The sequence below is a fragment of the Notothenia rossii genome (genome assembly GCF_949606895.1).
Source record: "Notothenia rossii genome assembly, chromosome: 7".
NCBI lineage: Eukaryota > Metazoa > Chordata > Actinopteri > Perciformes > Nototheniidae > Notothenia > Notothenia rossii.
Window position 1 is genome coordinate 9,737,432 of NC_136905.1, and position 14,258 is coordinate 9,751,689.

The 14,258-nt window shown below is 39.4% G+C and overlaps 1 long non-coding RNA gene across 1 annotated transcript; it reads right to left on the reverse strand.

The window, feature by feature from the left end:
• Positions 1-11,408: 11,408 nt before the first annotated feature.
• LOC307013376 lies at positions 11,409-13,024 on the reverse strand. Its single transcript, XR_013800967.1, has 3 exons — positions 12,579-13,024; positions 11,871-12,013; positions 11,409-11,532 (listed from the first exon to the last, which is right to left on the reverse strand). It is a non-coding gene; the product is annotated as an uncharacterized lncRNA (long non-coding RNA).
• Positions 13,025-14,258: the final 1,234 nt, after the last annotated feature.

Genomic DNA, 14,258 nt, shown 5'->3' on the forward strand with positions numbered 1-14,258 from the left:
TTTACCCACTGTCTCAATTGACCCCCTTCTCCCCTATGGGCCAAGAGCTAAAAGACGGTTAGGTCAAAGTTTTCACTCTTTGATAGCCTAAAATGACAAATTATTGGTTTTGGCTAGACTAGTTTGACTGAAATGTTCTATATAATCTGATGACTAAAAAAGACTCAAATGTCAACAGTTTTCATTGACAAAAAGTAGACTAAAATAGTTAGTTTTGTTTGACTAAAATAAGACTAAAATGCTCAGACTTTTAGTCGACTAAATCTTGACTAAAATAGTTCCTGTTTTCTTTGACTAAAATAAGACTAAAATGCTCAGACTTTTACTCGACTAAAACTTGACTGAATAAAAACAGGATGAAGGTGACTAAATATGACTAAAACTAACAAGGACATTTGATACAGGACTAAGACTAAATAAAAAAATTGCTGACAAAATGAGCACTATGAGTGACCCATGAGAAACCAAAAGCAGGTGTTTCATGCTTGGAAACCTTGTTCCACATTTTAAATAAGGGGCACAGATGACATAACCACAGGGTGTTGTGCTACGATTGGGCCGAAGTGGGCAAACACAAAATGAGGAGTGTGATAAGAAAGTGCATTTGGTTTGAAACTAAGTGCCAAGACTGTGAGGACACAGATTGGGTCAAGAAAAATTGGGGGGAGAGGAGAGGAGGAGGCGGGGGGGCGGTCAGGTGAGGGGGACGAGCACTGTGGGGCTGCTGGGATATAAATTTGAGCCGAGGTGTGTGTCCAGGTGTCTTCTGAACATTCACCTGACACCATGAAACTGCTGGCTCTGCTGCTGCTGATCGGAGCTGCTGGTAAATACACAGAAATACAATAGTGTTAATTTTGTCAGCTATTTTTTCATTTAGTCTTAGTCCTGTATCAAATGTCCTTGTTATTTTTAGTCATATTTAGTCACCTTCATCCTGTTTTCATTAAGTCAAGTTTTAGATAACTAAATGTCTGAGCATTTTAGTCTTATTTTAGCCAAAGAAAACTAATTATTTTAGTCTACTTTTTGTTCATGAAAACTGTTGACATTTGAGTCTTTTTAGTCATGAGATTATATAGAACATTTCAGTCAAACTAGTCAAGCCAAAACCAATAATTTGTCATTTTGATCAAATTTATTTCCCAATAAGATTATATCTAACCCTTTCTGATGAAAAACACAGGTTGAATGATTAAGAATGAAGCTTTACAGAGAGTATCTGTTCAGGTTTGTGGTATTTCTACCAGCTGTGTTATGGCCACATTAGCCACGTTCACACCGCGTACTTTGCAGTCGCCTACTTATGGCGCATTTCCACTACACGGCCTCGCTCGGCCTCGCTCGGTATGGCTAGGCCTCGTTAGGACTGGCTCACTTTATGGCGCATTTCCATTACAGTTTAGGAACTGGGGTAGTATCTATAGTAACGCAGTGTAGGCGGAGCCGTGACGTCATCTTCAATGAGAGCCCCAGAAAAACAACACAGCCGTTAGCTGTTAGCCCTCAGAGCTCACAGCTCCTCATATCTGTTCAGAAACTAGACAAAAGTTAAACAAGTACAAACCACAGACTGTCTGTGTCATGGTGAATACAGTCGCTGGTTTGTTTATGTCTGTATAGACCGTTGTTGTGAGTGTAGACGGTCGGAGTATATACAACGTTAACTTAGCCAATCTCCATTTAGAAAACACACATTTTAAAAGGTTTTTCGCCTGCCGTCCGTCTGCAGACTTGTCAAAGCATTAATTCATGGTTTTTACTAACCGGTATCAGTATGTTGTTACTTCGGCATCATTTTGAAACGTGTATTACAATTAAATCATGGTCAAATATGTTCATCTTGTTGTAGTTGTGGCTCCCTTGCCAGCGATTCTCTCTCTAGTTTAGCATTCTCAGCCCGACTCAGCCTGGTTGTTCCTGGACCTAGAACCGCGATTTTATGGGGCCAGAAAAACTGTGAATTAGGACCCGCTAGCCGGTACCAGGCCGAGTGGAAACGCAACCAAAAACGGGCCCCGCACGGCTCGGCACGCTTAAAGCACTAAGTACCAATCGCGTTCACACCGGAGTACTTCTCCCTGAGGGAAGATTACGCAAATGAGCCACTGACGTCACTTCGTCTTCTTCTGCTTTGGGTTTACTGGCAGGCTGCAAACAACTTCACGGCGTATACTACCGCCTGAAGCCTTCCGAGTAAATCGACAGAACGCCGACACCTCCTCATCACTCCACCGCTCCCATGTTTTTTTGTGTTGCCATAAGTTATTCTCTCTCCGTTGGTGCGCGGGGCTAATGCTAATAATGCTAATGCCACAAATACAATGGCGGCTTCACAAAACTTTTCAGAGTTTTACGGGGCGTGGTTTGCAATTCGCCCAGCCAATCAGAACTGGGGCACGTTTTCCCCCCCAGGATAGTACCATCTCTCTAGCAGGCACTAAAAATACTGCGGTCAACTCAATCACCGTCTCTCAAATTTGCTTGGTCAAATGAGCAGCTCTTCATTTTTGAGTGCACGATTAATAGCGTCTTTACGGTAATCGCCGAGAAGCGGCACTGACGCTAGTACAAGAATAAAATAATGCATGTTTTTTTGCTATATTTTTCGATACAAATATGTTTTACCATAAGTTCTTAATAAAATTGGCACTGTTGGACTCAGTACTTCTTAGACTACTACCACAAGTACAATCAAGTACTTTTATCGTGTACCTTTTGAGTAATACCCTGTCAAACTGCTATAGAACTGGTACAGGGACAACCACTTGGAGTACAAAAACAATCCTGATATCATTAGAAAGCTAGGAATCTCCTCTTTCCAACAGTGTAAATGTGTCTTCGGGTCAATGCGACTGATGTCGATGGAGCCGGTCACATATATGTTCCGAACTTCACATAATAGGAATTCTGGATGTATAATGGGTTGGGTGGGGGGGCATGGGCTTAATGTTGTATTTGAATGAACCACCTGAAACATGCACTTTGAATATGATAAATGTTCTTGAGGCTTAAAATGCTGGGGTCAAATGACCCCAAAGAATAAAGGGTTTAAAGTTAATTTCAGGATAACAGGAGGTTTAAGAATACATGATATAGTCCGATATTTGGTCCACTATTGAGTTTGCTTTTTCCTTAAATGTATAAAATAAATGTAACTAAAATACTACTGACTTAGCACACTGAAAAAAAAGGGCTGTTGGATTCACATGATTTTAACATGGACATTGGTTGCACATATTAAACACATGTGTACTCAAAACTATTCCATTATGTTAAAGACACACAACTATGTTTATATCAAAGAAACATGAAATTGTTATGTTCATTTGAATATTTCCTTTAATATTAAAGTGGACCTATCATGCTATATTTGAATAATATAGTGTAGGACCATACCTATATAAAGCATATTTATACTTTTTATTTTTCAAAATACCAAACAGATCACACATTTTAGCCATTCCTCATTTCGCTCAATTTAACACTGTCTTTGCATGGGCTGATTCTGTGAGAACAGCACCATCTACAGGCCTGGCATATGTACTACAGCATCTACAGCGCGTTCGAACGGCAATGTCCGTGGCTATCTCCTCCTGATTGGTGGAGTTGGCCCAATTGCTGTAGCGCCACTTCTGTGACGTGACAGAAGGGTTCAAATCTTGATCAGTCTGTATTAGATCCGTTGCAGCCCCTTTTTAAGAGATTTGGGTATGGAGGAAAATAGAGAGGGTTGTGTTTTCTGACACTCGGTGAGTTCCCTGGAACACCGGGGACACATATTCATGTATAAAAGACGTTCAAAAATGCATTTTGCATGATAGGTAACCTTTAAGTATATTCATTTACCCTATGTTTAACCAACATGACTTTTTTATGTTCATTTTAGGCTTGTAATATGCTCAGTATATTTAACTTGTACCTGTTAAAGCAACATGATTTCTTTATTTAAGCTTCACTGTAAAAAGTCTGTTGGACTTAAGTAATAAAAGACATGAACATCGGTGGCACATATTAAAATCATGTGTACTCAAAACTATTCCATTATGTTAAAGACACACAACTATGTTATGTCAAAGAAACATGAAATTGTTATGTTAATGTGAATATTTACTTTAATATTAGGTATATTCATTTACCCTATGTTTAACCAACATGACTTTTTATGTTCATTTTAGGCTTTTAATATACTCAGTATATTTCATACCTGTTAAAGCCACATGAATGTTTTGTTTAAACTACATGCTATAGTTTTCTGTTTAATCTACCTAGTGCTCAAGGGGTACATAAGATTATTTATTTCATGTGAATAGAGGCATGTCGTACATTCTTCAACAGGATCCATCCTAATCTCTTATATCTACAGCATTTATCATAACATTTTAAAACAAACAGTCAATAAAGACAAACACATTTCTTTGAACAACATTCATGTATTTTTCTCAAAAAATAAAACAATATTAACAACCACCACACATCCAGATGAGCTTTTGGTTTTTCCATCATGCAGCCCCAGGAGAATTAACAAATACATTGAAAATAAAGAAATACAAATAAATAGAAAATGTTTGTGATGCATGTACATATACATTATTGTGTTAGAACACAGCAAGGAAGCTTAAAGGAAACTATTCTCCCCACCAAAATAAAGGTTTATTGGGCCAAATGGCAAAGAAAGGCTTATTTTTGTAACTCATTCATAGTAAACAATTAATAGAAAATGTCAACGCCTAGCCGAAAAAAGGAAATGTTCTTGCAAATCCATTATAAGTAACCTGCTAATATGAAAGGGCACTTTAATGCAAAAAAAGCAATGGCATTGCTTTGGAAAAATACATGAAAGTATAATAATGGCTTGGTTTCTCACCACATATGCACTAAAGAAAGTATTACAAATTAAAAAAAGAACTGACATTTTGAAGTAGCGCAATTAGTACATTCTGAAACACATGACAAGTGGTACATTCTGAAAACACATGACCCCAGGAAAAACCCACATTTCTGAAACATGCAAATCAACACAGCCAAAAGCATGAGCAAAGGAAGTGCAAGACAGTTGTATCGATGAAAGTCCAGTATGAATGCTGTAAAAGTGCACAATGGTCCATGGCAACAGCTCACTCAAGCAGTTTGTTTTTAAATGCTTGGGCTTTCTTGGAGAGCATGTTGCCGTCTAGCTCCATTAACATTTGCTGGAGCACTTCGAACCTGCACTTCAGTTTAGGGGGGTAGTTCAGGTTCATTGCATACATTAGTCCAAACAGCATGGTAGCAGCTAATGCAAAGTTGTCCACATCAGTTAGTACCTGTTGGCCTTCCAGGACAATCTGTCCTCTGGTCTCATCTGTCCTCTGGTCTCATGGTGGAATCGTGTTTGAAAACATAAAATCCCACTGTAATCCCCTGAATGGACCGCAGAATGAGGTCTTCATCTTCTGCCTGCAGAGTGCACAGTCACAAAGGGAACAGAGTGAGATCGAACAAATCAATACATATATATATCCATTACTAAATCCCTGTGTTTAACAAGTACATTTTGTCAGATTTCAGTACTTTTAAGCCTCCTTGTTATCTGATATACTCCTGTCTGACCTGATAAAAAATGTTTCATTTCCTGTATCCGTTTTAAATTAAAAGCTCTCTAGCTTTTCAATCTGGCTATTAAACAAAAAACAGAGATGTTCACATACTTTAGGGTTTAGGCTATATACTATGTGGTGTTTCAATAAATACATATTTTAAAGCCCATCAAAAAATCGAAAGGTCAAATATTACTTCTACTGACCACAAACTCTCTCATTGAGGTACACACACAGCCCCTTGATAAGACAATCCCGGCCTAAATCAACATCATCAACCTAAGAATCTGTTTTGCTCAATGAAATGTGTACACTATTGACTCGATGTATAATTTCCTTAAAATTAATTCTTACTTGAGTCATGTTTGACATAATACAGTTCAGACGCTGGCCTATCTGTCCTCCTCTCTTCTCAAAAACCTTCAGAAGTTTGTCAGATAGCACATCCAACTGAGAGAGAAATCTTAATTGGAGGGGCAGGGTTGTTATACGCTTAAACTCCGCATTTATCAAAGAAAACAAAATATCACAGTCATAAAAATCATGAAATAATTTCATTTTCTAATGATGTTATGATTGTAGTTGTGTGCTAAATGTATTTACAAAACCACATACCAGGCATATCTTGCCTCAAAACGCTGCAGAGAAACTAGTCCATGCATTTGTTACTTCAAGGCTAGCTTATTGTAACTCTTTATTATCAGGGTGTACCAAAAAGTCAGTTAAGTTGCTTCAGCTGATTCAAAATGTATTGACCAGAGCACGGAATAGGGACCACATTACTCCTGTTTTGGCTCTATAGTGAGAATAACTTTTGATATCAAGTACGAACAACCAGGTTAGACTACATTACATTTAATTTAGTTTATGTTTTTTTTGGAAGCGGCTTAAAATAAGTATTACTGTAATGTAAGACTACACATAAGAAACACCCTTATAGCCATTTCAACAAACAAAACATTATCACTTTTGTGAAGGAGGCTTTATCGCAGAATGTTCGGCTTTTGCCTCTCACTTTCTGAATAACTTTTGCCTAATAAATCAGAAAATGTGTATATCCCTGCAATGTTTGCAGTATGTAAATGTTATGAATACATATTCAGAAATTGTCAGACTAATACCAGTTTTCAATTAGTTAAAGATCAAGTTTAAGTTAGTCAAGTAAATCACACAAAACATTTGAATACTCACCATTTACTACAGAGCCTTTAGAACAATGTTCAAAGCAAGGCTGAGGTCAATCTTCTCCACACCAATTACCTATCACAGAAAAACATATTTGAAATTATTTCATTATTCACACACAAATAAAACAAAAATGTTCTGCTCCTTAAAAGCGACATTTACCATTTAATTATATACCTTTAGGTTAATATGAACCGACTTCGGCCGAGATGGGTGACTCCAGTGTAAAAAGCTACAGTAGCCTATACTAATGCAATGAGTACAACTTTGTACGGAGCCATACACATCAGCGTTGCGAGCTCATTTCCATTGGTTTCAATGGAGACGTGCACTGCAGCAGCGCGCACCGCTCGTCATGTGACGAGGAACAACCAATCACAACCGAGAAACATCTAAACTTCCGTAAACACAAGTGTACGGCAAATATGGAAGATAAGTTCATTTCACAGCGGGTGGATCGTCACCCTTACTTGATCTGTCCGGCATGTCCCCCATATTCATGGTATGTGCACCGCTGCTAAAATGTAACACAATCATTAATATCCTCCACTTTCCAGTATCAAGTGTTGCTTTCCGGGACACACCCCCACACACAATATTGTGTCTGTTTTGATCTGTGTGTATTTACGACATTTACATGAGCACAGAGCGGATCAAAGCAGAGACATAAACACAGTTTTTTAGGGAAAACACAGACAATATTGTATCTTTAACAATCAACACCTTAAATGGGTAAAGATGGTCGCTTAACGTAAGGTAGGCCTACAACCTGCATCAGCGCCCTTAAAAGTCGGCACAAGAGTAGACATGCAGAACCGGACCGACGCAGTAAAGTTCTACACCGCCGGACAGCAGACATGAAACAATCATTTAAAACAAGACGTAGCCTATAGACATGCAAACATGCCGCAATCTCATCCATCAGCTATGACTCCCCCCTCCCCACTGAGCTCGGTTTAATGTGCATAACTTTGGGCAAGGTTCATAGTTTTAAATATTGTAAATCAAGCAACTGCCGGACTTAGGCTCTACAATTACTCACAGTATAAAAACATGCTAAACACAAGTCAATCAATATAAACTCACTTTATGATTTTCATGGCTTGATCCTAGCTAACACCAGTGAATGACAATGTTTACAACTTGACAGCTGTATTTACGTTGCTCATTGTAACGGCAAATGTGAACTCTGCTTTTTGCAAACAATGCGTCTTGTGATAACCTGTAACTATGACGAACATTTGATGACATTAAATAACTTTAAATAACTTTGACCTTGTAGAGATGTTCTCAGGACAGAACCAGCTTACTCCTCTGATGCGGGAAGAAAATATGGTAGAACCCCCCCCTCCTTTGTTTAAAAAAGAAAAAGCTTCACATTTTTAAAAATAAATATATTTTGCAAATTTTTTCTGCTTTACATCTTGTCCATTAAAGTGCCATATTGTTCAGGTTCAATTACGAAACTATGAAAGTACGGGTTTGAGTCCGACCATATTAATTTGTGAATAAAATATTTGTAAATAATAATTAGAAGCTGAGTAATCGGCTGCAGAGCAAGATGCTGACGTATGTGCTCAGTGGGTGGAGTTACAGAGATAAACATAACTGTTTTCTTATTTCTTAACATGATTGAGACTTATAGAACGTACAGCCCTCAAGATTAAAATAGTTCTACATGATTGATTCATGTTTCGACGAGAAACATGAATAAATTATGTTTCATATATTAACTGCATATTTGCAAATTGAACAACCCCACTTTCCCCTTTTTTTCAGTGCAGGGTATACAGATTAACCCATTATGCCATTAAAGGAGCTTTTCCCCCAAAACATATCTGTCCAAACTGGATACAAGTATAAAATGCAAACCATAACAAAATTATTTTTGGGAGTGAAGGTCATGGGAAAATTAAAGATGATTTGATTGTGTTATTAAAAGAGGAGAGAGATGAAATGTACTTGTTCATGTTATTCTTATACATACTTGTATAGAAAATGTGCATGTTGAACTACAAGCTGGATATATTTCCCAGGCATCAAGGAAATAGAACAGTGAACATCGGTTCAAAAGTAAATAATGTTGTGTGCAAACATTTACATTTTAAATACAACATTTTTTCAAGTTTTACCTTTTCAATGATTTCTCCAAAAAACTAAATTAAAGCAAATCATAAAAAATTGTTTAGTCAATCTATGATTTTTGCACAAAATAGCTGAAATTGAACGTAAACAGTATCAAACATCAGGTGCATGGCAATTAACACATGTGTGCACGCTATTAAAATGTACTTTAGTTGAAGTTAATAATAATGTTGATTTTAAGATATTTATATATATCATTGATTTAATCTTTCTGAACACTGAAATAAAAACACTGCAGAATGAAGATTTATTTTAGAATGCTCATTACAGATAATCCCTTAATTTCATTTTGAAAACACGTGTCAACTGTATTAATACAGATGAAAAGCTTTTATTAGGAGGATCAATTCGTATTGGGCTTCAATGACTCTTGATGAAGGCAGTACTATGATTGCTTGTATTTATCCTCAGACATTTTATATTTTAAATAAGAAGTTACCTTTGAATAAATATTGCAAAACAAAGCCTATACAACCTGGAAGGCTAAGCCAATTAGTATTTTGTCCTGCACTACAAGATTTCAAGTTTCTATACACATCTGGGCCATTTGTTGTGTCATTTCTCCAAACACATACAGTACAAATGCCTGTTTTGGAGTCTTCAAAAGGTGCAGTAGAAGGACTTTACATTTTGTTAAAGACAGGACTATTGTAATTCAGTCAAGAGAAGAGACAAGAGAATAAAGGAAAGACTATTGTTATAATGGGGAATGTAACTTTAATGAGAGACATAATATGAGGTCATTGGTACTCAGACTATACAGGGATCGTTTTTTGATCATGGGAAATGAGCCTTGTACAGGGAAAGTGTGCTGGAGGCCGAAGACGTAGACTGGTCCTGATGGAGAGAGGTTCTGGTCCTGATGGAGCGCAGCCTCCTGCCAGAGGGGATGGGGGTGAACAGTTTGTGTCCAGGGTGGGAGGGGTGGGCCACTATCTTCCTGCCTCAGGGTCCTGGAGGCGTGCAGGTCATGGAGGGATGGCAGACACCCTCTCTGCAGAGCTGATGACACGCTGCAGCCTGCCCTTATCCTTGACTGTGGATGTAGCGTACCAGATGGTGATGGAGGAGGTGAGGATTGACTCAATGATGGAGGTGTAAAAGTTCACCATCATCGTCTGTGGCAGGTTGAATTTCTTCAGCTGCCTCAGGAAGAACATCCTCTGCTGGGCTTTTTGGATGAGGGAGCAGATGTTCTGCTCCCACTTGAGTTCCTGGGCGATGATGGTGCCCAGGAAGCGGAAAGACTTCACAGCAGTGACTGGGGAGTCACACAGAGTGATGGGGGCAGGTGGGGCTGCGTTCTTCCTAAAGTCCACAACAGTCTCCACTGTCTTTAGAGCATTGAGCTCCAAGTGGTTGTCTGTGTACCAGGTCTATAGCAGAATACATTAATTATTGTACTCTGGAGGGGAGTTTAACAGAGTATTACTCAAAAAGTACTTGATTGTACTTGTGGTAGTAGTCCAAGTAGTACTCTGTCCAGCAGTACCACTTTCACTGAGAACTTATGGCGAAAAATCATTTTATCCCTCATCAAATATAGCAAATACATGAATTATTGTACTCGGGAGGGGAGTTTGACAGGGTATTACTAAAATAATACACAGTAAAAGTACTTGATTGTACTTGTGGTAGTAGTCCAAGTAGTACTGAGTCCAACAGTATCAATTTCACTGAGAACTTATGGCAAAAAATCATTTTATCTCTCATCAAATATCATTGATTGATTGATCAAATATAGCATAAACTCTTGTACTACCCAGCGCCGCTTCTCGGCGATTACCGTAAAGACACTATTAATCGTGCACTCAAAAAGGAAGCGCTGCTCCAACGGAACTAAAGGGGAAAAGTTCGGGGAAAAGTACGGCTATTGCTTCCCTTCTGATAAAACAATGCATTCGCTTTTTTTCTCCGCCTCATTGTAGCGAAAATTGGCCCAAATATCACCTTGTTTCTTTCTCCCAAGCAGTGGTCGCGTTAGACCCATGGATGTATAATAAGAACTGGATACAGCGTGGGAGGCGGGGCCTCATTCATTCCTATGAGAGTTGCTCATTGGCGCATGATGATAAAATGGCCAAACTTTGGAGAGAGAGCGAAACGTCACAGTTTACCCGGCATTCCTGAGAAGTACCCGTATGTGCGCTCATAGCGCATGCGCAACTTCAACCAAAATGCTCGTTCACACATCAAGCACGTCAATTTGCGTACACGTAACAGCACCGCACGTTCATGATAGCATGGTAATGATTTGTTATTATGATGGATTTGATATTAACGAGGCGGCAGTTAGCAGCTAGCGGCTAGCTAGTAATTATGCTAATGTATAATCTTCCTAATTTCGATCCAACCCTTTAAATATTTGATTGAAACATTGCAGATTAAACAAATAAATAAATAAAGGGAACGTTATGGACATGTTAATACATTTTATTAAAATGTTATTATTTCAAAACAGTTGTCATAAAAGAGTAACAAGTTTGTTTAAAAGCACAACGCATTAAGATACATGGAAACACATGGTTATTACTTGATGGTTATAACTGCATCTGGCTCTTGGGCAGCGTATAACTTCATGCTGTGCATCACCAGCCTGTTGCACTTCGACCTCTGCTGTTCCCTGTAAATACAAATGAAACACTAAATTGAGTACAAATCAGGACACACCATGTATTTTCCTCAACAACAAAAAACACTTCCGTCTTGAAAACATAACGAGACCGTTTACATTAGCTGTTAACAGACGGTAACAGAGGTAATATTAACATGCATTACAAGGGGTTTAAGCCCTCAAAAAAAGGCTGGTTTGTAAGAAAATGAACCACATAGTCATGATATTGAGATAGTTCATAAAATGTCCAACTACTTATTTTTAACCCCACCTCATGCTCAGAGATGTATATAAAGTGGCACATGGGTCCTAGTATAAAAAGAACAGACGATTATTTCAACTTTTACCTTGATAAGTGAGAGCACAGGCCAGTCTACATGAATGCAGGGCAAGGCACGTTTCTGTCCAAAGGTTCCATGATGGAGTCGATAATGTTTTAAAATATAACTTTGAGTGGTGACATGCTGCATAGTTTACATCTCCATCCCATCTGTGATTCAAAAAATAGAAATGGGTACGTTTACCTGATGCTCATTACATTAGTATGTAGGGGTGCACCGAATGGGAAATTCTTGGCCGAAACCGATACCGAAAATAGGAAACAGTTGGCCGAAAACCGAATGCTGAAAGGCGTAATCAAAACGCGGCGACAAGCACGGCGCGCGACCCTGCTCGCGGCTGGCTCACAGCCAACATGTCTGCCGCTCGGAGATATTTCAAAATATCAGAGAAAGAGGTGCGGATTGCGATTTGTAAAACGTGTTCAGATGACATTTCTCGAGGGGGTGTAACTGCAAAGACTTTCACCACTTCGGGATTACTCCTCACCACTTGAAATCAAAACACCCAGACAAATATGCGGAGTATGATCAACGTAACCCTGTTCTCTGAAATTCAGTGATATTTTTTCGAAAGCCGAAAGGGCCTTTTTAACCTTTTTCGGCCGATAATTTTCGCTGGCCGAATATTCGGTGCATCCCTATTAATATGTAAACATAACACGTCTTGAATTAACCTCTGAAACAATAACTAGTCTGACATACTCAAGGGCTTACCTGATGTGAACCTGAAGTCGATAGCAGGAGGCAAAATGTCTTCAAGAGGAGGTGTGACTGTTTTCTGGGGAGGCAAATAAAAGTACAAAATAGTTACATGACAATGTAACAATCATTTCAGTAGAATTCATTAAAACATATTCAATTAATGGAATCAAACATTAAAACACAAGTATCATTTAAAACGGTATTGTATTTATATACATTTATAAGGATGGCATTTATTAAGGATGGTATTGTTAGATACCAGTACAATTCCATGATTCTCTACACAGCAGATCCTAATTACTTCAATATAATCTCCTTTATCTCGTTTGCATACTGTCTAATATCTACTTTATATTGTAGTAAAACATCTCCTTAATAAAACTGTATTTATTGATATTTCTCGCTAAAGACTGCATTTTACTGTACTACATTGAACACATCTTGCTGATGTTATAAAAGCATCCTCGCCCAATGCACACTTTTACTGAATTGCGCCTCAATGCACCTTAACTATAGGTTACTTACGTAACCCCAGTTCTCAGAGTAACATGAAGTGAGATGTCTCACTATGGGATGCGCCTCATCGCGGAGCAAACAGAAGCATTAATCTCATTACGCCAATCCTGATTGGCTGGTGATCTTGACGTCAGCGTCAGGGAATCCACCCCCTATAAGTAGCTTGCGCTACGCCGCATGCGTCATTCAAAATAAGCACCTCTTCTCGCTTCACCATAGCAAGGAGGGCCGTCTGGTGAGACATCTCACTTCATGTTACTCTGAGAACTGGGGTTACGTAAGTAACCTATAGTTCTCATTCATAACACTCCGTTCGATGTCTCACTATGGGATATTGTAGCTCCCGAATTGCCAGACGAGCTTATCTCAAAAGTCACCAAGACCAACCAGAACTTAACAGTTAGAGCTCTAACTCAGCAGGGGGCCCAGCACTGCATGGGCCACACTGGGAGCAAAGACGTCTAATCTGTAAAAGCGGACAAAAGTGAGCGGCGAGGACCAGCTCGCTGCTGCACAAATGTCTTGGATGGAAACACCCTTGAACAAAGCCCAGGATGTAGCCAGACCACGAGTCGAATGAGCACGCAAACCCGAAGGTGCCTGCAGACCCTGACTCGTGTAAGCCAAAGCAATTGCCTCCACAATCCAGTGAGAGAGCCATTGCTTAGTAACAGGCTTGCCCTTCTGAGGGTTAGCCCAGGACACAAAGAGTTGGTCATTATGACGAAACTCTTTTGATCTGTCCATATAAGTGCGTAAAGCACGGACTGGACATAGCAAATTCGGCTGCTGTTCCCCGGAGGGACACAGCGGCGGAGGAAATACCTCAATGTCAAAGGGGGTACATGAACCAACCACCTTAGGTATAAAGGCAGGGTTGGGCTTCAGCAACACTCTCGTTAACCCTCGGGTGAACTGAGTGCATGAAGGATGTACAGATAGCGCATGAATGTCACTGACTCGCTTGGCGGATGCCAGGGTCAGTAACAGCACTGTCTTGAGTGACAGGTGCTTCATGTCAGCTTCTTCCAGGGGTTCAAATGGGGCTCGAGTGAGCCCATCTAAAACCACTGTCAAGTCCCATAAGGGCACCAGTGACCTGGAAACAGGAAGGAGCCTGCAAGCTCCCTTCATAAAACGGCAGACCAGAGGATGCTGGCCAGCCGTCTTACCCTC